Below are 25,956 nucleotides of genomic sequence, written 5' to 3'. Positions count from 1 at the left end.
CAACCTGAGCACCACCAATGCATATCAGGCCAAAAAAAAAAAATGTACCCCGTAGTCAAGAAATGCATTTCCCCTATGAGATTTCCATTATCCTTTCCCTCCCCATCCTCCCGTGTTCCTCCCAAACAACCGCTGACTAGGAAAAATTAGGAAGCTGGTTTCAGGAAAACACATCCAAGTCATTTTCACTGAGAAGAATTTACAATGGGAACAGGTCTGGCTGTTCAGCTTCCTGCTTGCTTCAAATCCTAACACATTTGTATTTTTACAGCAAACAAATGGATAAGAAAACTGGGCATTTGCAGCTGGGAAGGTTCAAGAATTGCTTTCATAATGCTTTTAGGTTTTTTTATTTTTTTCTTTTAACACTTAATGGATCAGAGACTTTTCAAAAGGACAGGTTTTGGAGCAAAATAATATTACAAGAGTATTGGTGAGCTCCAGTCTCCAGGAATGAAACAGTGCACGCAGCACATGTCCTATAGCACTACAGCTCCTGCAGCAGAAAGGTCCAGACAGTGAGCCAGCAGCATTGGGATCGGGTGGAAAAAGGTGGAAGCTGTTGGCCAGCAGCAGAGAAGTAGAAAAATTAGTGTCTTGGGACAACAGGAGCCTTGTGTGCTCCTGCCCATGCAGCACTCACCCGCTGGATGACTAAGCAGCCCCGCAGAGAAATAGGGTCCTCTTGTCTGGGGACGGCTCAAGTCCCCCCGAGAAGGAGAAGAAATACAGAGGAGCAAGAGGGATCCCTCTCTGCAGGGACAGGCAGCTCCAGCTGGGCTGGACTCAGACAGGCGTATCTTGGGGTATCCTTTGGTTAGTATCCAACTTGGTTCCCCCAGCTTCCCTGGACAGCACCTAGGATCTCGTACTGGAAGGCGAAAAGCAGAGTCAACCCTCACCTGTCCTCTCTCACATGTGATATATCACAAAGCCACTGATCATATCCTCCAAAGTTTTATCTTTTCCAGGGAAAAGTGGTATAGCATCCTTTTTTCCCCTCATTTTTCAAGACAAAGGGTAGAGCAGCACAGGTGCAATAGCGTCAACTGTGCAAGTTAGTTCCGGGCGAGGGACAGTCCATGTTGGGATGAGGGAAGAAGAATAATTTTCCTTCTTGCCTTTCCATTCCCAATGGTACACTGATAAAAGCTGCTCATACAGTTCCTTCAAAGGCACAGCTCAAAGGAACAGCTTTAGTGACCCCAAATAGACAAAATCAGATACTTCCAGAGTGTCTCCTTTATTAGTAAGCCATTTAATTTACGTGATCAAATATAACGATCATCCTTCTACATTCATTTAGCCCTTGCAGCGCCTTTGCAGGCACACACCCTTATTTATTAGCAGAGCAGGGACGAAGGGAAGAAGGCACCACAGCAGAAAGCAAACCTGCAGGGCTCTCTTTAGCAAATCTGGGAGAAGGAGCTGGGGAAAACGCATTAGAAAAGCAACCAATAGGGCATCTTAGGGAGCCAACAAGGGGGCAGCAGAAAGAGGAGATAAAAGGAAGCGAGCAGGCACCTGCTGCCGGGACCCCGTCCCTGCTCTCCTTCCCATCGGGACACGTTATTAGCAGGGTGACACAATGCTGTCACAAGCATGAATATGCATCAGTCATTATGCAGCAGATACTCAGGGGCACAATGCTGATTTACAGACCTGGCAGCTGCAGCACCAGCCAGCTGCAACCTAGAGGGATGGGGACACCGAGCATGGCTGGCAGAGATGTCTGGAGAAGACCTCCAAACCCAGCCCTTCAACAGCCAGGGCGAATGAATTCATCACAAACAGGTTTGAAGCCAGGCAGAGCCAACCAATACATTGTGTGTGCAATAATGAGCAACCACCACACGCGATATTTACGTTTGGATCAGCAGACTTTGTTAAATTTGGGTCCCAGATTACCCAAACCTCACTTTGCTGTTCATGGCAGATCCCAGTCACAATAGGTTTGTTAATGTGATGCTCATGTCTGCTCCCTCTGCAGCAGTCTGGATTTTAAATAAATCCAAGCAATGTTGCTGTGGGTGGGTTATTGAAATGCATCACTGTCACAGCACAGACCTGCTGCAAATAAGACTGAAGATGTACAGATTACAGCTCTCCATACTCGAAAGGGAGGAATATCCCTCTTTTCGCTCTGGAGCAGCAAAGGGACACTGCACAGGGACTCATCCTGCCTGTCCCGCAAGCATCATAGCATAGATGCACAAGATGTGCTCCTTCAACTCCAAGTAGCCTCCACACAGGTTCATGTATCCAGCCTCATGGGAACACACAGTGTAGTAGATCAAGGAAATAGTAACTCCACCCTGCAACGAGGAACCCGCAGCAATTAAGTGAGTTGCTGACGGTCACACAGGAAACTTACGGTACAGCTGGGGATTTCTGCTCCCCCACATTTGAGCTTTTGCCACAAGACTGTGCTTCTCGTCAATGGCTGTGGTTGATTATACAGGGGACAGGAGCACAACGTCACAGCCTCCAGCATCTGCTGGCAGACCTGCACAATCAGCAGAAGCGGGGGGGGTTTCCTTCCAGAGCTTCCTTGGGAGCCCACAGCGACGACAACATGCAGGATTTGGGTGGGCTCACAGCCAGCATCCACAGGCACACCAGGGCTGAAAAGAAACCACAGAAAAGCGAGACACCACGCCTGTGTAAGACGTGGCTCCACCTCAACACTGAAGCCTGACAAGTTGATTAACAAATAAGCAAAGCCTCTGAGAGCAGCAGAGCGGTTGAGGTCCCTCTGATAATGCCTAAAGGTTAGGTATACCTAGGTCTTCTTGAAATCCCTTAACTGATCCCTAGTCCCTCAGGATGTCCCAGGTAGAGGCAATGAGTAGGTCCAGATCCGGCCTTGCTGCTGCACTTGACATGGCCACCAAGCTCCAGAGACACTGCCCTACCTACCTCTTTGACTCAACCTAGGTGCTCCTCTACACAGATCAACAAGAAAAAAGGCAATGCAGGGCTCCGATACTCACTTGGACCAGCATGACAGCACCAGCAAGCGCTTCCTCCAGCCTCATTAACCAGATTTGCTTGTTTAAAAGAGGTATGGATAGGAAGCACACCATGCCCTCAGCTTCAGAGATGATAAATTACTATGGAAAAGAGAATCAGAGGGTTCATGAAGTGAATGGACAAAAAGATGCAAGGGAGCTTGGACACAAGCTCCTAACTGCAAACAGTAACAGGAAAACCTTCAAGTCTTTAGAGGGAGAATGTCTTTAAGCAGGAGGAGATCTCAGTCAGAGACCAGCACCTGCCCACAGTTAGAATCATAGAATGGTTAGACTTGAAAGGGATCTTAGAGATCACCTCGTTCTAACCCCCCTGCCATGGGCAGGGACACCTCCCACTAGACCATGTTGCTCAAAGCCCCATCCAGCCTGGCCTTGAACACTTCCAGGGATAAGGCAGACACTACTTCTCTGGGCAACCTGTTCCAATGTCTCCCCATGACTGCCATGACTTCTCATATATGATGGATAGTGGCTTAGCAACTTCATCTGCCAGTTCCCTCAGGACCTGCAGATTAATCTCATCAGGTCCCATGGACTTGTGCACCTTCAGCTTCCTTAGATGGTCTTGAACCTGGTAGTCTCCTACAGTGGGCAGTTCCTCATTCTCCTAGTCCCTGTCTTTGCCTTCTGTCACTTGGGCGGTGTGGCTAGAGCCCTTGCCAGTGAAGACTGAGGCAAAAAAGTCATTGAGTCCCTCCAGCCTTGTCCATATCGCAGGTGACCAGGTCTCCCGTTTCCTTCCGGAGAGGGCCCACATTTTCCCTAGTCTTCCTTTTGTCACCAACATACCTATAGAAGCTTTTTTTTGGTCCACTATCTGGGCTTTAGCTTTCCTAACCTGATCCCTGGCTGCTCAGACAATTTCTCTTTATTCCTCCCAGGCCACCTGTCCTTGCTTCCACCCACTGTTGGCTTCCTTTTTGGGTTTGAGATTGTCCAGCAGCTCCTTGTTCATCCATGCAGGCCTCTTGGTGTTTTTGCCTGATTTCCTCTTTGTCAGGATGCATCACTCCTGAGTTTGGAGGAGGTGATCCTTGAATATCAACCAGCTTTCCTGGGCCCCTCTTCCCTCCAGGACTCCACCCTCCCAGGGTACTCTGCCTAGCGCATCCCTGAAGAGGCTCAAGTCTGCGCTCCTGAAGTCCAGGACAGCAAGCTTGCTGTGTGCCCTCCTCAATGCCCTAAGGATCTTGAACTCCTCTATCTCATGGCAGCCAAGGCTGCCGCTGAGCTTCAACCTTGAGTTGGTATCACCTGGCAACCAGACACAGCTGGTGCTTACAACACCCCCACACAGGATTTCACCCTGCTCTTCAGCACCTGGTTTCTCCCAAGAGTACACGAAGAAAAGAGACCATGCCAAGTACAGCCGAAATCGTCTGCGACATGAGCTGGAAGACTCACAGCTTGGGGAAAGGAAAACAGGGCAACAGGAGCCCACAGGTGCCCTTCTAGATGAAGCATCCTTTTGTCAGGCACAGCAACACACCTCCATCAGAGATCAATCTCTGCAGAGCAAACTCCGCAAGCAAACCCCACACAGCAGCAAGAAAACCTCACACATAGGGGAGGGGAAAAAAGAAAGAAAAAAAAAAAGAGAGAGAGAGAGAAAGAAAGTAAAACCAGACTTTTGAACTTTGAACTATACTGCACTGTAATTAATGTCATGTAACCACATTAGGTTAGTGTAAGCAACAGCGGGGCATAAAAGACATTGTAGGGCGTTCTTAGGTAGCCCAAAACCTTCTTTTATTCTTTCCAGTGGAAACCATCTTTGTCCCAGAGCAGGGTCTCATCCTGCCACTTGATCTGCTAAAAAAAAAAAAAAAATTTAAAAAATAAAAAAAAAAAAAAAGAGGACTCCTACACCAAAGTTTCCACTTTTGAGAATTTCTTTCTTTTTCATTCTGGTTGTCCCTGCTGTCCATACAGCACAAATCTTTATCTTCTGAAGCCACTCACTTCCCTAAGACCTTGAAGCAATGAGGTCTTCAAGCTATAAACTTTACTTCTTTTTACCAGGCTTGTATATATATGCTTCCCATTTTGTTTCCCAGTGCCCAGCCATCTCCCACTAGCCTCTCAGACTTTCTGATCCTGCTGCACAACCCTGCAATGCTGGGGAGGCACACATTGCAGAGACATTTAAAAAACAAACACAGCAGCATTCATTGGATTTATTCTTGGACTTTATAAGGCTCGTGCAAACAGTTCTGTATTCGCCCTGGAAAAAAATATAACCACAAAAGGCAAACTTAGAACTTCTAGGTTGACTTCTCCTGACATCCCTAAGCCACTGTGCGTGTGTAGTATTCACAAGGTGTAAATTTTTTTTTTTTTTTAGCTTCCCAAAAGAAGGGAGAGGACAGGCCAAGCTGAGGAGTCAGAACCAAACGCATGAGTCCCAAAACTGAGATCTGACCTCAAAGCACCACCTTAAGGAAAGGGTAAGAAGTAGCGTCCCTGCAGTGAAGCTACTAAAGCCAAGACAATCAATACTGGTTGAGGACCTCACTTGGTCTATTTTAATTTTCAACCTTAGCCCATCTGGAGCACTTATCCCTCTCAGCATCTTGAGACAGTCGCAAGGTAGACTGACATTTCCTGGGCAAGGAAGGGTTAAAAACACACCTTCATTCAGCCAGGGAGGCACAGAGAGTGCCTGCAGAGCAGCTACAAGAGTCAGCACTCATAAAGCAGAAGAAGGAAGGAGGTGACAGAGTTGTTTCCTCCTCCCTGGAGATCTGGTTGCCATGAGGAATTGCACATGGTGACAGTGGGTGCTGGCACAAAGAACTTGCTCTTGGAATCATCAGCTCAGTGTCTTCTCAGGACCCTCTGCTAAGAGGCACAAAGAATCCTTTTCTTTCCCCTACCACTGGCTCCTAAGGACGCACAGAGCCTCCCCAAGGAGTTTCTGCAAGGGAGGTGACAAAAATAAGCCAGCACATGTTATATAGCAGTCTCTGGGTTCATCCATCCTAGTGGAGGTGCAGGCGCCTGTGAGACAATGCCTGGGGACCACAGCAGAGAAACTGCTGCAGCAAAGGTCAAGCTGACTCATGGTTCTTTGGCTTTGGTTTAAAATACAATAAATAAATAAAACAAAACAAAACCTGAATCTCCCTTGAGCCCACTGGGAAAAATCCAAGCATCTGCCTTCGATCCCCCAGCATATAATAATACAACCTTATGATTACAAGTAAAATTTATTATATTTTCTATATGCTATTAGATTGGGGGAGTTGGGAAGATCTGTTACATGACCTACATCACTCTGCAAATCACCAACTGCTAGGAGCATTTCACGCTATCACCCTTTGCCATCAGCCCCCACCCCTCAACAAACCAGTCCTGACCTTTTATTCTACTGGTTACCATTTGTGCTCAGCGTCTGCCCTCTCAAACACCAGCAAAGACACGAGAACCGAAGGTCTGATACATAAGCCATGCTTTCTGGAAGGGGGGTTGAAAACTGGACCTCAGGGCACCAAAAACCTCATACAACTATCTCTTGGGCTAGGGCAAATACCACTAAAGAGGCTCCAGGAAGGGCTGGTGGGACACAGAGATGGGATATACACCAAAAGACCACAGTCTACGTGCTTGCTCAGACTAGTGGCTGCATCCCTTTTCACATCTTCAGACTTCTTTTTGGTCTGATACTATAAATATGAATCGTAACAACTATCAAGTCACTGTTCAAGTGGAAGAAGCCTGGTCCTATGAGTGGTGGGGTGTTCCTCTCCAATTCTGCTCACCCATACAATTTGTCCATGGTGACCATTCAAGACTGCAAGAGTGCTTGCGTAACTCTAAATGTCACGAGCCTCTTTGGAGTTTTTTTTTTGTTCCCCGCAGTAGTTAGGAAAAAGCAAGCAAGAAGACAGACAGGTAACGTGAACCGGCACTCTTAAAGATGATCCAGTCTAATCAGATGATGCAAGCTTCCCAGCGCTTGTCACGACACGATCCGTCTTGTGAGCTTCAAGTTGGACTCAGAAATTACTCATAAGATATGGAAATGATCCCCATGAGGAAACAGTCACTAGGAACAACTACAGTAAGTCTTCACTTTTGAACAAGCAGCTCTTTCAGAATTTTGGTGGTGGCTTTTTTTTCCTTAAAGGGAGCAGAGAACCACCAAAGTATCTGCAGTCAGGGGCTCTACTTTATGGGTCCGTGTCTCCTCAAATCCTCAGTAGGACAAAATTTTCCTTCCTTAGAAGAATACATTCAGAGATTAAGCTTGAACTCTGAATTTTTACAGTCTTGCCAGTATTGTGAGATCTCAAACATGATCATATGCTTCCACAAGAGCCTGGTGGACAGACAAGCCACGGTGAGATTTCAGAAAGGAGCAATTTGCTGATAAAGTCTCCCTGCTTCAATCTGACAGCAGGAGAGCTCACCAGTGCTTTTTCTCCGGACTCCTAAGGCATGCACAGCAGTTTCTCACTCTTGGACGTCATTCACACCTAACTGGAAATAAACTGCTGTTTAATTTCCCCCTTAAATCCTCTTATTTTCAGAAAGTAAGTCCCCAAGGACCATGTGTGTCCCTACAATTAACCTTCAAGGCCACGGTGTGGTATAGTGGGTACAGCTCCTACATAGCTCTCATTGTTCCCACACAGGAACTTCAACTGAAAAAATAAAATTAAATTTAAAAAGAAATAAATTAATCAAATGTTTTAAAAAGCTCTTTTAAAAACAGAAAAAGACCATGGAAAACCACCAGCTTGCATGTCAAACCAGCCAACTTTAACCTGAAACACTACTTAAGCAAAAAGAGATGCTGCAGTATTTTGTATGAAGTGAGTATATTAACACAAGAGAAAAATTCATACTCCAACAGCAAAGAAAGCACTGAGCTCCGAAAGCTGGAGATTGTCAACTTACCTCAGAATCCATCCTTAAAAACTTGCAGTAAAGGCTGTCCCATTCTAAATTAATTCCCTCCATCAGAGGCTGGTCAGGGTCTAGGATCTAGACTCAAACCCCTCCTAACCATAAGTATTTTATCATCTCATTTAGCAATTTTTGCCTTTTACCTGCACACCTAAGATAGGACAGAGAAGGTGTAAGACCTGCATTGAAGAAAAGTGTTTTTGAAGTTAGTATTTCTTACCCAAAGGGAGTTCTACCATAAAGAAGCTGTTCCAAGTGGTGACTGCCATTCTACAGGCTTCATTTGCCCTTACTTCCAGGTATTTTTGGTCAAACTCAGGACATACTATGTCAATTCAAACAGGAAATCTGACTTAACAGTCAAACCCTGATGACACACAAAAATTCATGTAGTTTGGGCTTCCCCCCAAACACTTCCACAGGGCTGCAAGGTCTGAAGATGACACCCATGTGATTGGCCGAGATCACTGCAAAACACATAGCCGATGGCCCAGGTTGAGTTTTACAGGGTGACAACTCCTCCACGCCACTTTAAGCAAGTGCTGCTTCTGCTCCACATCACCAAAGGAATCACTGCTCTTGAAGAGCACAAAAAAAAAAAAAAAGGCAAGTTCACAGAGTACTCCAAAAAACACAATAACACAATGAACCACCAACTTCATGAGGTTTACTCAAAGTTTTGCCACAATACCTAAGGATGAATTGTGCATTCCAGGTTTAAACTAGATACCTTTTATTGAACCTGTACTAAAATGGAGGGAATTTACCCTGTAAGGGAGACAGTTTTCATGCAGTAGCTCAGGAGAGAGCATGCATGAATATCTCCATGAGCTGTGTCGGTGCCTGGCACAGCTGTGACAAGCGTACTTCAAACAGCCCTCTTGAGATAACGTTGCCTTAGCTGAACGAGGCGGAGAAAAGATATTTGCAATGCACCAGGTTCAGATTCCTTTGACAGCATCCTCTGGTGTGAACTTTGCTGCTCTAGCATGATCTGGGCGAGGATACGAAGGAGGGAAGCAGGTCTAGCATTTCCCAGCCACCGTAGAGCAAGTGTGGGAATGCACCAGGGAAGAAGGACCATGTCACTCGGCGGGGCTGGCATCCGCTTCAACCAGACCCAGCTCGCAGGCTGGGTAGCTGCGGAGCTACATATTGTCTGTGCCTTGCCCGCAGCAGCCGCAACACCAGCGGACAAAAGCTCCCTCAACCTCTCCAAAGCTGAATTTGCAGGGACATGTAGCTTCTTAAGGAAAAAAACCACTACGTGCTTGTTTCAAAGTAGCCAGCTGCTGAGGAACAACAACAGGGAGAGGGGAAGAAAACCACCTAGCATCACTTCCCCTTCTTTCTCTCACGCAGAGCTGAGAAGCTTATATTAATTGCAAAGCATGAGAATCTGAACAAACACCCTCCTTGGGCAACTGGGGCCAACCCCAGGAAAATATTTGCATCTATGGGATGTGTGAGTTGTGCAACCAGCAAAATATCAAGCCAGATAAGGCAGGGACCTTTCACTAGGCTCTACAGAGACACTCTCGCAACTCTGTGATGCTGACTCAGGCTAAGACAAGTTGTTTTAATTTTCTCTCCCGCGCTCTAGCCTTCACAGGGGAAATAATACCAGCCAACTTCATAGCCAGTTTGAAGCCACTAGACGGTATCTGCAGAGCTGAATCAGAAATCAAAGCAGCCTTTGGTGGAGTACGGGAGGGAACTGGGGTTCCCTGTGATGGGAGTCGCCTTCCTACCCCAAAGGTAAAAATCTTAAGGAAGTTCTTGGTGCAACAAGGTTAGCTCTGCCCTGGACATGATATGCAACTTCATTGTATTACACGATATCCCATGCCTGGGGCATGATATAGCCTTGTCTGCCTAGATTTAGTTACATGTCTATGTTATTAGGGAATTAGGGAAATTAGTTAGAAAGGTCATATAGCTACAAAACCTTTGTGGAAGAGACTGATGGATCCTGGTTTCTCCCACCAGCTTTCAAAGACCTGTACACATGCCTGTTCAACCAGGAGAACAAACAGCCGAGCGACGCCATGGCACATCTCCCAGAGACCTATGGACTGTCTCCTGTTGACAAGGCAGCAAGCGTACTGTCGTTGGCAAAAATTAACAAGTACAAAGCACTGTTTTGCTAGTGCACATCCAACCAGCAGCAGGTTGATTGCAGCAAAAAGCCGGTGCTAGCACAATACCATTGCTGCAGATGGGGCTCAGGGTTTTGCATACGAATAACAGAGCACAGCAAAGCACTGCAGGTATCATTTTGCTAACCAAAACCCTGCGTTAACATTTCCCCCTTTCTGACTTGTTTTTGCCACGTGGAAGGAGTAACAGAAGGAATTACCTTGGGTGAGCAGGCAAAAGGGGCAGGCGCACGCTCGCTGTTCGGTGCCACTGACGATGCACTTACTGACCAGGCAAGAGGCTACGTGCAGCAGAAACGCCGAGAAGCTGCAAGGACCCGATGCTGTGCCAGATGCCTCTCTGCTGGGACGCTCTTCAAACACGGACGCTATTTATTGTACCAAAGTTCAGAAGGATAGGACAACAGGGAAAGTAGCAGAGCAAAACATATGCTGTGGGTCTTAACTACAAGGCCCTGATATACCTTCCTTCATGAATTAAAAGCCTCCTGAAGGTTTTCACACAGCCTCCCTTGCCCTTTCCGTCCCCTAGAAGCCCAAGTTGGAAAATAGAAAAGCTTGTGGTAGACACGTGTAGCCGGAAAAGAGAGCAGCGAGAGATTAGATGCATTGTGAAGCGAGGAAAACAAACTATATAATGGAATGCAAGGTTATTTTTTTGCCTCTGTCTGTAGCGTGGTACATTTGCTTCCCACCTAGGCTCAACCACAAATTTTTCCCCTAATAAATTCCCTGCTATTGCAAAGTTTGAAACAATTACAGTGCACACAGTAGACTTCCAGAGACTGTCCAGAGATAACCACCATTTTATGGGTGTCTGAACTGGTGGGAATTATAGCATGAGTTTCAGTAACAAACAAAAAGTGGGGTACAAAACTGACTCTGGTTTTCTTCAGAGTCCTAGGATTTAATGCTGGCTACACAGGCACGAGACAGAGGGTAAAAAGCTTGGCACAGCACCATTCCTTGCTGAGCAAGCTCGCAACCAGCTGCCAGCACAGGGACTTAAAGGCTGAGTTCAAGCTCTGCAGGCTCTTGCTGTGGACAGGTTTTTCACTCCTGAAACACCCGGCGCATCACATTTCTGCCACCGGGCTAATTCTTCCCCAGCAAAAGGCATGATGGAACAAGTGCTCCCAATCAAAGGGGAAACTCGGCCAGTCAAGAAAATCCTCCCCGGGCTACCAGGCTTTATTCCTTCCACTCGGCTCAGCTTTGTTTTTCCAGTTCTTTCAAGAACAGCTCTGGCTCTCCTCCAACCCGCTCCCTGCAGACCATGCCAGGGTCTTCAGAGCAACCATGAAGGTTCAGCCCAAGTGGGATACAAAACTACAGAAACTGGCTCCACCACCCCCAAAGCCCTATTATGGCATTTAATAGCACTTTAGTGTTAGGAAAAAGCTCTTTTTCCCCCTAACAGAAAGGGTTTTACCCACCAAGGCTGGAACAACCAGATGTGCAGCCTTTGTAGGGGCGCCACAGGGTTCCTGCTGCTATCGTCTGCTAATCCACAATCTGAAGTCCCCATGCCCTTGGTCTCAGCTCCAAATTTAGAGGCCTCATGTCTTTCTACAACTGCAATACAACAGGACTGCTGTTCGGGCACCCGCATGAGGTCAGGAGCTCCTGAGAAGTATCCAAGTAACCCCTGGCCTACACTAGCAGCTGCCTGGCCTCAGCATGAAAGGATGGAGCAGGGATGAAACTGCCTCAAAACTACCTATGCGTTCTGTCTTCACTTGGTTAAAATGCCCCTTGGTCCAGAGCTGGGACAGGCTTGAAGCTCTGAGCTAGTACCTTTGCTAGGATCACCTCCGAGACGTGTTTAACTCTGAGTTGCTGTCCGGATGATGTCCCTCCAGCTCTTGGCCAGCAAGGAATCAAAATGAAGCGTAGCTTCTTGAGCAAAGGAAGAGGCATACATCTACCAAATGAGACAGCAGGCAGCTAAGACAAGGACTGACTACATTCAATGCTATCTTGCTCTCTTTTTGTGCTACCTCAGTCTGCTCCATGTAGGTAGTCAAGGTGGGATTCATCTCACCTGACAACACAGATGCCTCCATGACACCCTCATCCAGGGCCTCTCTATCATCAATGAGAAGAGACAGGCACAATCTGTCTGACCTGTTTCAGGTATCTATCTACATTAGGGCAAGATGAAAGTGCTCCTTTCCTCCACTGCCTATATAGGGGGGCTGAGGGTTAAGTGGCTGGGATGTTAGATGCCAACAATCTGGACAGGTGAATTGCACCCTGACATTCCCCATCTTGCACTCAGCTTGTAAGCTTTTCAGAGAGGGACTATCTCACACTGCACCTAACATGAAAGCACTTCCAGTCCCCAAGGCCCAAAGGGAACGCCACACTTCAGCTGGTAGATGAGAAGTGGAAGATGGAAGATGCCCCGAGGTATCTACCACCAAGAAAACTTCACAATGTCTTCCCTGTAACAATATTCCATGTGGATCCAAGTCATTTTAGGGGCTGGCTGAAGAGAAGGCAGAGCTGCAGGTCTTGAGAGGGGAAGAAAAGAAAATGTCCCAGGCACCAAACGCTTTGTGCTGTGAGAACAGCACTGCCCGGAGAGCCTGCACGGCTCAATTCATGCCCATCAGGAGTGCACCAGGACAGGCAGAGAGGGATGTACACACACAGCAGGGCTGGAGCAAGGACAAGGACAAAGCACCCAGACCGCACGTTTCTTCTATCAGAGAGACTTGGGATTTACAGACCAACCTTGAGGATTCTTCTCTTTTTCATCATGTCTGATATATGATCCTTTGGGGCAAGCGACACTGGAGCTGGATGCAGAAAAATGCAAAATAATGAGTCTAGGGGCAAGAAGCCAAAGCAGACAGCACACATTAAATGGAGCTGTCATGCTGCTAGGCTGGCCAGGGGAGAGACCAGATTTGTGAAGCCATCAGCCCTTGTGCTACAGAAAATAAGAAAACTAATCTCAGACAGGGACTGCAGGCAGAATAACTTCCCTGATCACAGGATGAATGAGGAATAAGTTGTTACAAATGGCTCTCAAATCAAACAGGGGAAAAAAGAAAGCATGGAAGAGACTGCACAACATTTACAAACGGTGGGACTGAAGAATACAAGAAGTTCAAATTAGCTACCTGAAAGGGTGACTTGCTGATGGCAGAGATTTTTCTTCCACCCCAGCATACAATTGTCACTGAGTTTGCAGGCTCCTGCCTCAGATTTTAAATGTTATCCTTTTGCATTCTAGTCCTAACAGGTACTTGCTTCCATTGCCTCTGCAGAGCAAGCCACGCTGAGAAAGTGTGACTGGTGGTTGTCCACCTCCACACATTGACTGTCAGTCACATCCCAGTTCCATAGCATAAGCCGTTTGGTTATTTTAATCTGTTTTGTTGGTGGCGGGGTTTTTGGTATTTTTCGCTTTTTCTCCTCCCCTGGGATTTATTCTGAAGTTGCTCTAAACTGTGGATTTAATAAACTCATTCTAGATGCAGACTTTGAAATAAAGGACATGAAAACACGAGCTGACCTGAGAGATGCTGTACTGCCTGCCAGCCCACAGTCACTGCAGTCAACATAGTTCAACTACCTTCAACAGAATTTGGACAGGACCTCGTAACCCTGTTGCAATGCAATTGCAGGGCTTGCAAAAAAAACGCATACTTAGTAGCATGCTCTAAAAAAACCCAGCCCTCCGCTAGGCACTCAGCTTCCCACCTCTTCACAAGGAGCACACTTCAGACAACACTCCTCTTGAGGACCCTAAACAGGGCTACAGAATCAACTCCATACCTCTTTCTTTTCAAATTGTACGTCTTCCTCTAAAACTTGGGCAGGCTTTCATTTGCTTTCTCAAGAGCATCCTGCAATTGCCTTTTTTCCCCTCTTTAAAATGGTAGAGCTCACAGGCTGGCTTTACACAGCTCAATTTGCACTCGTGGATTAGTGACTGTAACATTCAGCTAGCTGCCTGGGCCTTTACAAGTCCCCAGTCAGGGACTAGAAGGTACAGGGACCTATACCTTACATGCTGTAATTCTCCACCTTTTCTTCTGAATCCATGTCATCTCTAAAGCTGGCCAGTACCAGAGGGTCTTTCCTACCACCCCCCGGGAGAATTACCACCAAAACCTCCCTTGCTGACACAGCAAGGACATGTGAAAGGACTCATCAACAACTGCCCTGTTCAGAAGACGTGAACAGGCTACAGCTCCATTAGAGTCGAAGGAGAAAGAAGATGAACCTAAATTCCAGGAATTATACTTCAGAATGGGCATCTTCCATGGGCAGTTTCATCTGAGCAGCCTCCCTTAACTCACCTCCCATCCCAAACAGTTTCTCATCCACTCCACCGTTACTCTGAATTACTCCAGAGGTGACCGTATTTCAGCAACAAATTAAACTGTCACAATACATTCCTTTCTACGCTGTTTTTTAAAATATGTGAGCCCTGGCTGCCAGAGAATTGTTTTGGAAAGATTAGATTAGGTGCCTCGGAAACTGCTTTGAGAAAAAGTGAAGGTTTTTTTCGCTTCTTGAAGAAATCTGCTTTCTTTTTTTTTTTCCCTGGGAACTTTGTTGTTGCTTTTTTTTCCTTCTCAAAGACTTGGTCAATTAATTGCACCTTTTTTTTTTAAGATCTTTCCACAACAAATGCCTCCACACAGGTGACCAAAAGGGAGATGGCTCATTTTGCAATCATCTGCTGCCAACACAAAGCCCTTTGGTTTTTAAATCAGCCCCCATCCAGAGGGCTGTAAAATCTCTTTTCAGTTGCCCAAATTTTCTTAATGTTCTTCCAACAAACAATAAGCCAAGACACTGGGTTTTAACATAGGATATCTATCCGTTTCTGCATACACGAGCCCCACTTACAACCTGGAAGACTTACTTGGAAAGGACTGCTGTTCCTGTCCTTCACACACATGACTTTTAAGACTAGATACCTAAAATATTAAAACAACAGACAAAACAACCTTGCTTGAAATTATAAAAGCAAACAAAATCCCATCTTCTCAGGGTTCATTGCGATGAGAAAGCATTTCACTTATCAGAAAATCAGATTAGCAACACATCAACAGCTGGGTGATAAATCTTTTGACACCAAAGGAAGGGGGAAGCTGATCTTGCAGTCAAAGCACCGGACTAGGACAACAATTTCTGTTCTCAACTCTTCTCCTCTCCAGGCTCCTCCTGTTAACGTGGATTTCCATTCCTCAGTTCCCCAGTTGTAAAACAAGAGGTCGTAATAATGCCTCTCCTTTCCCTGCCCAGTGTCTGCCCTGGCTACAGGCACTGGTAGATACTTGGGATAGGGACGAGTTACCCACAAGCACTAAGAGTGATCATATCTACCAGCAAAACACTGTGAAGGAGGAAGAAGAAAGAGAAACTCATGGATTAACTCACTTTGTACCGCCAGAACTTGGCACTTGGAGTGCAGTTTTTCACTTTCTAGCAGATATGAGGAGCAGCCAGGCCTGGACACTTCATAGATTAGAAGAGGGTGGCTGCCTGGGACACACTCCACCGAAGAACAGGAACAGCAAAGGTGTAAATTAATGTGGAGTAAATATTCTCTCTCACCTGTACAGATTAATGCATTCATCGTGAAAGGAATGCAGAACAGAGGACATCTTGTCTGGCCCCTGATGTTCGGGTGCAATAGTTGTGGGGACCAGATGACTAATTACTAAGCAAACTTTCTTCAGGGCCTGCAAGTCCTAGCTTTCCTCTTTGCAGGACAACTGCCCAAATTCATGCCTTGGACGGCAGATAGGAAATGATCTCAAGATGAAAACCATGACAGTAGTTGCTGTAATCAGACAAGAAAGGCCATTTTCCTTCTATCTGTATCCTCCTTGTGCCTGCTACAAAATAGGGAAAGAACTGCTCTCGCCCCACTGAGGCATCGCCTTGTTAGACCCACACTGAAGGGCTGCTGACATGGTCTATAGCCCCATGGCAGGAGGACTGAGGTTGGCTTATGACAACACTCCGCCTAGGATCAGCCCTAAGATCCTGTGGTTTGTGGTGGAGGTGCTAGCAAGCCAACCTCTTGGAGGCCAAAGTTAAGCTGCAGTGGTATGCCCACAAAAAGCACCTTGCTGCAGCTCTAAATAACCACTGTCAGTGGTTCAAAAAACTTGTGTGCTCCAAAGCACCCTCCATCCTCAGTCAAGGATGACAAAGTCATCACAAGATGACCAGTGCTGACAGAAGTCAGCATGGTCGGCAGAAGAACAGCAACATTTACAAGGCAGCCAGCTGGTGGACCTCCCAGTCCAACATCAACTGATTGTCTCTATCACTGCATCCACTCAACAGCCCCATGCAGATCACCATCTGCACATCGAATCCAGGCTGTGCTCTGCACAGCCCTACCTCCTTGCATAGTCTACAGCTCTGTCTTCTTGCTTTCCTTTAGCCTTGGTCAATGTTACCAGAGTTCGTGGAATGACTTCAGTCTCTGAATGACCAACTGAGATACAAAAAGGGACAGGATTTTCAGAATACAATGCTTTTCACACTTGAAAATATCTCTAATTAGGTGCCTGAAGTCTTTAGCCACTGATCCTTTGATGCTGGGTGTACTGCACAGATGGGAACACAGAACTGATCTAGCACTGGACAACATGTCTGTGTCGACTTTACCAGCCACTGTCAGAAATATGTCCTGATGTTACCTCTGTGATGGTTTTATGGATGAATACTGTGGCTTTTACCCCTTCTGCACAGGGAACTGTGGTACAATTGTACCAACTGTACCAGATGCATCTAGGACAGGGATCAGCGAAGAGATTCCCACCCTCATCCATCCACCTCCCTGCTCTGCCACAGACCTGGTGAGATCCTGCACATGCCCCTGTGACTATGAGCCACAGCAGCACGCAGCCTCCATGTTTCTGTGGAAAAGCAGGAGCAGAAGCAGTTTTCCAGATCTAGGTCTGGCGCTTTCTCAGCTGTTTCCCACCTTCACCACGGTCATGGTGGTCATTCCTTTCTCGCACGTGTGTGTTTTGAGAATGAATACCTTTATGTTTGGAAATTTATGGGGGCTACCAGAATAGCCACAGAGCTGTCAGATGAAACTGAGTACAGCAGAATGGAGGACATACATCTGCACTCCTAGGAGCAGATCTGACCCTCAAAGACTTGAGTACAAGTCACAACCACCATGTCCCCCAGCAGAACGATGAAGCAGAAAGCTGAGCAGGGATTTGCATGTACTTCCTCATCCGTCAGCAGCTACACTGACTGCCAGATGGGAGGTCACACCACCAACCGGCACAGCAGTGTCCTCCCCCTGCCTAGCCCCCCAGTGCTTATCCTCATACTCCCTCCCACATCAGCGGAGCAAGAAGCCAGCGCACGCCTGTCAAAGCAGGTCAGGGAGCAGACCACTCGCCCAAGGCTGCCTGCGCAGAAAGTGGGACAAGCCCTCCAGAAAAAGCTGGCTGGCCTCATACGATATCATGCAAATCAGTAAAAGGCCGGGGGAAACAAGACTGGGAGAAACCTTGCATGACCAAGGTTATACTATAAGGTTATATATTCAGCCTCTGCACACAAGCCGGGGAGGCAAGGGGAGGTGTGCACACACACAGGCAGGAGGTACCTCCTGCTTTCACCAGTGTTTGTTGGGTCTGCGTGCTACAAAGCAGAGTCGGGTGGTGCACAGCGGACCCAAAATGAGACATTGCATCAACAGACAGATACAAGGGAGACAACAGAAAAATTAGTTACAGGATTAGCACACATATAAGCCGGGGTCTGTCCCATATTTACCTCCAAGAAACACTGATGTTTTATTTACTTATCATGCTCAGCTACTGTTTTATCTATTTATCATGCCAACCAAAGCCTGGTTTCTCAAGTCCAGCCTTCTTTTCCCAGAGGATGAATGCCACTCCCTCACTGTTGCACTGAAGTTAACTTGGTAACACTAAGCTCCCTGACATCTCATTCCTGCTCCAGCAAAGCCAGCTGTCTGGAAGGATGCTACAGTCACTACAGAAATACAGGAGCTACTGCCATACCAGAAGAACCACTCTGGCTGCCACAGTGGCTAGCTGGGGTAGGACAAGGGAGGAAACGTATCATTTGCAGACTACAATTTCATACATTCAAGCTTATTCTATATACATAGTTTGGAGCAGGCTGAGCAGAGCTGGACGCAAGCCACAGAACTGCTGAAGACAGCGTGGAGCATCAGAGCAGACTCAACACTGATACTGGAACAAGCCTACCCGGCAGCAGCCTGTTACCCAACAAACTGCTGATGAACAGAGCTGGCTTCTCAGCAAGCCTCTAAGCAAGATGCCGACTTGTCTGGGGCACAAGCCCTTGCTAGCCAGACTCTCCTTTGGAGATTTTTCTCTGTTCTGCTTTTCTCAGGGGAGACAATCCCATGCACTCCTGCTGACGGCCAGGCCATGCTCCAATTCAGCCTGGATCGTCGATAATCCACCTTGCACAAAGGCAGCCTCCGCAATGCCTTTTTCCACTGATCTCCTCCTCGCGTCTCTGCCTGCAGAGCCTTACCCAGTGAAAACAGCAACCAGGAGCAGGCCCCGCTGTGCACACCCTGCATCCCTCATTTCGCTCCTGCTCCCTGGATTTTTCGATCTCGCTCCTCTCCTCCTCCCAGTAAGAGGACAACGTCTCTTCATTTCACAGGCCACAGCTTCTCCCTCAACGTCTGCTGTTCTCACAAGGATACTAAACAAGCAGAAGGCGTACAGGCATCTTCCCAGAGACACTGCAGCAATGTCTCTTTTTTTGTATTTGTCAAGTTACTGCTCCCACACACGCGTCTAAACTCAGCTCCACCAGCTCTTGAACTGAACTTATATATGAGCAGTCTGATCTGTAATGGGTTTAGCTATGCAAAAGGAAAAATCCACTTATAGTTTGGCTCACAGCACTGTATTATGCAAGTACCTGGGCTGCTGCTGCCTCTGTGTTGTCAGAGTGCCCCTCACCCAGGACATCCTACCCCTTCAGCAGATAGCTGGATATCTGCTCGGTATCACTCCTGAAGAAGAGAGCTCAGTGAGATAAGGCAATCAGCTCAGCCAAGAGCAGACAGGGGGTCAGGACTCCCAGGTTCACGGTCCTGCACTTTAACCACAAAGTCACCTTTCAGCACAGAGCTGAGCTGTTCTGAGAGCCCAGATGGGTGCCACAGGCAGGTCATGCATTAAGACCATGAGCACAGAAAGTCTGTTCCCTCTGTAGGCATTCAGGCCATTTTGCGTCACACACAGCAAGCTATAAAACCATATTCCAGCAGTGAGAAGTTGATAATGAAGTTTTGTTTTTACTGAACCGGTCATTAAATAGTGCCGGTCTCATGTGATAGAGATGCCAAGAAATAGGTGGCAACACACAGAATAAAACAGATCTTGAAGCATTTTCCTCCAGATATCTGTAATTATAAACCAAACACCATCAGCTTCCCTCTCTCCCCGCAGTAAATAATTAACTGCAAAAGAATATTCCTCTTGGCCCCATCCTCCCCAATCAATTTTGCTTCGCAATGACATGCCGCCTGGATCGCTCGCTGTGTCAGTGCACCCGAGTATTATCCAAAACATTTCACAAGACGTAGAGGAGCAGTGTAACTGTTAACTTCAGTGCAGCAGAGACCTTTCCTTATGGGTATGAGAGGGCACCATCACGTAACTCCCAGTACTTAAAGCAGACAGCTATGACATACACAGCTTAGCTCATTCACTGCAGCAACATCACTGCAACCACCAGCGGAGGCGAACTGCACACTCCGAGCGCTCCCATCACACTCCCCTGGACTGCCTCAGCTTTATTACCAAGGCATAGCAAATTTCCTGCCCTGAAATACAGAGTTTTCTATTCCTTTCGCTGTTTTGAGAATACCCTCCCTCTAGATCTCATCCAAGGGAAAAGAACAAGTCTTCTCCATAACAGCCCTTTCATTTTTAAGAGACTTTAATCTTTGAATGCTAGATCTAAGGTGAATATTGTGACTGCTCAGTCATGCGCAATAACCTGTTCGCCTCTTGCTACTTACCCTCAGCAACTTGACGTTCATACAGACTCCGAAAGTAACAAGTGAGCCAGAAAACCTTCAGAGCACTCATTCCTTTTGCCCTACCAAAAGATACCTCCTGGACACAACCCCAGAGGGGACGAAGGATGATGCCAGAAGGAAGGCAGAACAGGCCGGCAGGGAGGCTGACCTTGGTCAGGCAGCAGACGGAAGCAGATTGCATATGGATACATAACCAATAAACAACACAAGATCTACCATTTGATCATAGCTGTTTTCTTAGCATACAAAGTCAAATTCACTTTAAAAAAAGGCACAAGAAGAGCACAAGCAAAAATTAGAGCTGGGAAAAACCTCCAGAATTGCAGGAACACCCTTCCTGCAACAGCCAGAAAACCTGAGGAGAGGCAGAGGAGCCTTACCACCAAGCAAACATCTTCATACTCACACACAGTTTGGGTTTAGTTTTATGTTTTTATGGGTTTAGTTGAGTTGGCAATGAAGCGTTCCATAAAAATTTCCACCAGAAAGGCGGCGAAAAAGAGAAAAATTGGCTAATTTAGACTCAAAAAGCATGGAAAGAGAAGTTGAAGAAAGAGGCAGAAGAAAGGAAAACCATGACACAAAAGACAAAGAATAATACAGGGAAGGGAAAAATTCAGTGAAACAGATACTAAGGACAGTTCAGGAAAGGACAAACCATAGAAAGTGGAGTGAAAACTGGAAGAGAAAGATAAGAGAAAGAGGAACGTGCCATGGCAGAGCAGTTGAATGGCAGTTGGCAAATAGATCATTTGTTTAATCTCATCCATATTTGTCAAATAATTTATTTGATTAATACTCTTTGGTCATCTTCAACAAGCTATAGAGATGATCAAATATAATTTCATAAATATATTATTAGATTAATACAGGTAAAATTCAAATACATTCAACTTCCTTATCTGCTGCTCGATAAGCTCTGATTTTAAGTTTACACTTCAAAAATGTTAAAATAGAAAGCCCATAATAAATTACAATTAGATAAAGAGTGCTTGGAACAGAATCATTTTGCTTTTCCTAGACTGACAAAAAGTACAGCAGCATAGCACATCTTGAAATACAGGAGACAAGACATTTCTACCTTTTTTCCCTTCATCACCCTCCCACAAGGAACCCCTCTCTATAGGTGGTACTTTTTGTCCTGGGTTTTATTTTGTTGAGTATTTCCCCCATATTCAACTTTTTTGCTCCATAAAGCTTTTTTACCCCAAGAAAACCCAGGGAGCTCCAAGAGCAGCCTAGCAGGAAGGTAAATTCGGGGTGCACCAGCAGCAGGAGGGGTGGTGGCAGGTGCCATCTCCCTCCTGCAAGTAAATGTTTATATTTGTAAGCTGAGCTTTGCTGCTCTTAAAGGGAAGAGAATCACGGAATCTTCAGAGTTGGAAGGGACCTCTAGAGATCATCTAGTCCAACTCCCCTGCTAGAGCAGGATTCCCTAAAGCACATTCCTCAGGGCTGCATCCAGGCGGGTCTTGAAAATCTCCAGAGAAGGGGACTCCACAACCTCCCTGGGCAGCCTGTTCCAGTGCTCTGTCACCCTCACTGTAAAGAAGTTCTTCCGTGTATTTGAACGGAACTTCCTATGTTCTAGCTTGTGCCCATTGCCCCTTGTCCTGTCGCTGGGAACCATTGAAAAGAGCCTGGCTCCGTCCTCCTTAAACCCACCCTTTAGATACTTGTAAACATTAATCAGGTCCCCCCTCAACCTCCTCTTCTCCAGGCTAAAGAGTCCCAGCTCTTTCAGCCTTTCCTCTTAAGGGAGGTGCTCCAGTCCCATAATCATCTTGGTTGCCCTACGCTGGACTCGCTCCAGTAGTTCCCTGTCCCTCTTGAACTGGGGAGCCCAAAACTGGACACAGTACTCCAGTTGTGGCCTCACCAGTGCAGAGTAGAGGGGAAGAATGACCTCCCTCGACCTACTGGCCACAGTCTTCCCTATGCAGCCCAGGATGCCATTGGCCTTCTTGGCAACAAGGGCACACTGCTGGCTCATGGATAATTTGCTGTCTACCAGGACCCCCAGGTCCTTCTCCTCAGAGCTGCTAACTTCCTCAGAAGTTAGGTGAAAGATGGCCACGTGGACAATGATGCCTCAGGACCCTTACTCTCACAGGAAAAAGCGTCCCAAGTACCAGCAGCCTTTTCCAAATCTCCCTAGGAGAACTAGGAAACAAAAGGTCAATCATACACTATTTAGCTGTTTTTTTTCTCCTCTCTGGCCCAACACAATAGCAAGGGAGTCCCCTTGAGAGTCCTCAGACCAGGTGAAAACCACCAAGGCAGACCGCCTCCACACACGTGGTGGCAGGTCTGCCAGGGAGCTCCATGAAGCAGTGCCAGGCTCAATGAAGACACCATGGCCATCACTTTCTAGGCCAACGTGAGAGAAACCCGAGGTTACTCCAACCGCTGCTCTACCCTCACCACTGACGGCAGCCAAGAACCAAACTCGCCACAGGAGAGAACCACACCAAGGGTAACTCCTTGAGGCCAGAAAAGCGTCCCTCAGGTCATAAGTCCTGTTTAAATATTACAGCGATACCCCAACCTGAGATGATTATTGCTAATTACAAGATCATTTTTATGTAAACATGGAGGGTACTACCATGCATACTTCATCTCTTTTTAATTAAAAGAAATAAGAGTTTCACTGAGACAAGAAAAAAAAAAAGACATACTGACAGCTCCCACCCCAAAAGCAGACTTTTCTGCATTGATAACACCCATCAGCCTCCAGACCCACCGAGAAGACTGAACAGGGAAATCAATCAGCATCGGCCTCCCCAGTGCTGAAATGAAACAGTTGGCACGTTATTAATCACACAGGGAAAACGTTTGACGAGGAGAAGGAAAGGACCAGACAGAGAGGACACACACATGGATTCAAAGTCACGGGGCTGCATTACAAACACTTGGGGAAAAAAAAAAAAAATCACACAAATCACCAGCTGCAAAATGAAAACACTTTGGAGCTCTGCAAGGATAAACGCATTAGCAATTCTGACCAGGAGAAACCAGCATCCACCGACATGTACCATACAACCCTCTAGCAACTCTTCAGACGAACCTGCACAAAGCCTCACGTGCTTTTCTCCTTTCAAAACCAGTTCCTGCTCCAGCCCGCACAACCTACTCATGCCAAGCAGACTGGGATACACTGTCACAAAGCATCACCTGGAGTTTGCACCCCTTCTGCATCTCAAAAGAGTAACTTCGCGTGATGCATAGGGCATGGAAATAGTCAATAGCTTGACTTGGGTCAAGGATTGACTTTGGTCAAGCAATTCCTGCTGCACCATCCTCCCGCTTCCAGCTGTCCTAAGCATTTCTCCAGCCGCTCCAGAGTTTGCCAGTCCTCTCTGATTTCTCATCGGCTCTTTTGTCCCCAGGCGCGCTCCACTGTATGAGGTGATTAAAACCAGGACCCACATCGGCCAAGCGAGCCGCCAGATGCACCTGCTCCCACTTGGGGCAAAGGGGTTGGACCCCTGGACCCTGGGACGCCCTTGCAGGGCAGGCTGGGCACAAGCAGCCTCCGCACGCCGCAGAGCCCCGGCGGCGAGCGTCCCTGGGAAGAAGGGAGGTGCCGCCAGCTCCGCAGAGCCGCACGCACGCAGGAATGGGGGAGACCTCGCTCACTCGCTCGCAGATGCACGTACCTGCACCTCCGCCACCTGCGCAACCCCTCTGCACCTCGCCCCCGGCCTGACGACGCCTGGCACTGCCATGGAGCTCCTCTCTCTTGGGGGGTGCCACTCTGATGGGGGCAAAGCCAGAGCCCGGTGGGCACCTGCTTTGGCAAAGGGTGGGGAGTCCGGTGCTCCCCCTTCGGAGCATCACAGGGGCAGTGTGGGGGATGCAAGGGGATGAGGGAAGGCGGGCATAGGGGGCTGCAAACTGGGGGTGCAAGGAAGAGAAGGGAGGGGGCCGGAGAGGGCTGCAGCTTGGGGAGGGAGAGGGAGGGAGAAGGAGGGCGAGGAGGGGAGGGAAAGGGGGCTGCAGCTTGAGGGGGGGGAGAAGGGCAGGAGGAGCGCAAAGGGGGTGTAGGAGCAGGCTAAGGGATGGAGGGCAAAGCGGGTGCAGAGGCTGTGGTTCGGTAGTGCCCCACACTCCCCTCAACCTCGGCCGCCAGCCCGGGGCTGGGGTCGGCAGGCAGCGCCCAGGCAGCGCCCAGGCAGTGGAGTCATGGCGCGGCCAGGCGAGCAGGGGGGTCCGCGCCACCGCCTCCAAACACCCCCGGGCCCCGCCACCGCCCACGGCGCCGGGGGTCCCTCCCTCCCCGCCGCCTCCTCCGGGGCACAGTGGGGGTACAAACTTCCCAGGGGGGTGCAGCCGCCCCGCTAACAGGTGGCGGCGGCGCCGTCGGCCCGTCCCCGCCAAACCGGCGGGTGCTGCCCCCGCCGCCCCCGACGGCGCGTCCCACCCCCGCCCCGTCCCCGTCGGTCACTCACCGGCTCGTCCACCCCGCCTGGCGGGATGCGCGTCCTGGAGAGCGGGGCGCGGAAGTTTAAAGCGGGATAATAATATTATTTGCTTTTTCTTCCAACGGAGGAAAATCAAACAAGACGAGGCGCCCCCCAGGCGGGCTAACCCACCCCCCACTCCGCCGCTCCGCTCCTCCCCGCCCGGCCCGGCCCCGCCGGGGGCTTCAGCCGCGCGTCGGCCCGGCGGCGAGGTGAAGTTTCCACCGCGGTGGTGGAGGCGCCCCCGGTGTGCCGCGCCCGCCCCGCATTGGCACCGGGCGCCGGGGCGCTCTGCCGCCGCCGCCGCCCGGACAATGTGCGTGCGGGGGGAGCGGAGCGGAGCGGGAGCGCGCCCCGCCGGCGGCCGCGGCACACGCCCAGGCCCGGCGCCCCGCCCACCCGCCGCTCAACGGCCGCCCGCCCGCCCGCCGCCCCTGATAGGCGGCCCCCGCCGCCACCGCCCTCCGGGTGGGCCGCGGCGCCTGTCAATCAGGCGCCACCGCCCGCCCGCCGCGGCCTGGCCGCGGGGCGGTCCCTGGGGCGGCGGCGGCGGGTGGTTGTGAGGGGGGAGGGTGCCGCGCCACCGCTTCGCCCCGGCGTGTGACCCCCGCCGCCTGCAGGCTCCTTCCCCCGGGAGCCGCGGCCATCGCGTCGTCCCCCTCTCGGGAACATGTCTTCGCTTCCCGCCCTGCGACGGCCCCTCCTGAGGGGCTCCCCGCGCCCGCCGTGAGGGGAAGGCCTGGCGGCCGCTGCGCTGCGGGCGTCGCCCTCCCGCTGCCCGCGGCCCGCTCTTCCCCGCGGCTGCAGGGCGGCTCTGCCCGCGGGGGGACCGAGAGGCGCCGCGGCTCCCGCGGTGGCCAGCGGACTGGAGGCAGAAGCGGCCCCGACGCGGCGGGCGGGGCGGGAGGTCGCCTCAGCCCTGCGGTGGTCCCGGGGCCTGTGGGCCGGCGGCGGGAACGGGGCTGCTGCCGTCGGAAGGGCAGGGCCCGGCAGGTAGCGCGGCTGCGAGAGCCCCGGCCCGGCCCTCGCCCTGCAGGCAAGGCCCGGCGCGGCGGGTAGTGCCCTAGGCTGAGCTGTTTCTGCTGCCCGGGGAGGCCCGGGAAACTGCGCGTTTAGGGGAAGGAAGAGCCGAGGCTGCTGAAACGTGGTGTTTATGACCAATCACATAGCCCTTAGGCTAAACCCGGCTCACAGGGAGCTGTATTCGGGCCCTGGAAATGCCTTAGGAAAATAGACGACTCCAAATTATTCAGGAGCGATTTAGACAGGCCACAAAAGACAAGACACCTGAATTGGCTCTATATAAGACAGCTGGGGTC

At 49.1% G+C, this 25,956-nt stretch overlaps 1 protein-coding gene across 1 annotated transcript in view; it reads right to left on the bottom strand.

Annotated features, from left to right (window-relative positions):
* Window positions 1–25,003, bottom strand: part of HRAS (HRas proto-oncogene, GTPase) — a 46,713-nt gene extending 21,710 nt beyond the window's left edge. Inside the window, exon 1 of the mRNA XM_054199959.1 lies at window positions 24,626–25,003. The gene's annotated coding sequence lies outside the window, so the exon portion shown is untranslated. The remainder of the gene's footprint in view (window positions 1–24,625) is intronic.
* Between the last annotated feature and the right edge of the window lie 953 nt (window positions 25,004–25,956).

Source organism: Rissa tridactyla, chromosome 4 (genome assembly GCF_028500815.1).
Source record: "Rissa tridactyla isolate bRisTri1 chromosome 4, bRisTri1.patW.cur.20221130, whole genome shotgun sequence".
NCBI lineage: Eukaryota > Metazoa > Chordata > Aves > Charadriiformes > Laridae > Rissa > Rissa tridactyla.
The sequence above is the reverse complement of the archived record's forward strand: the minus strand, read 5'-3'. Positions and strand labels throughout refer to the sequence as shown.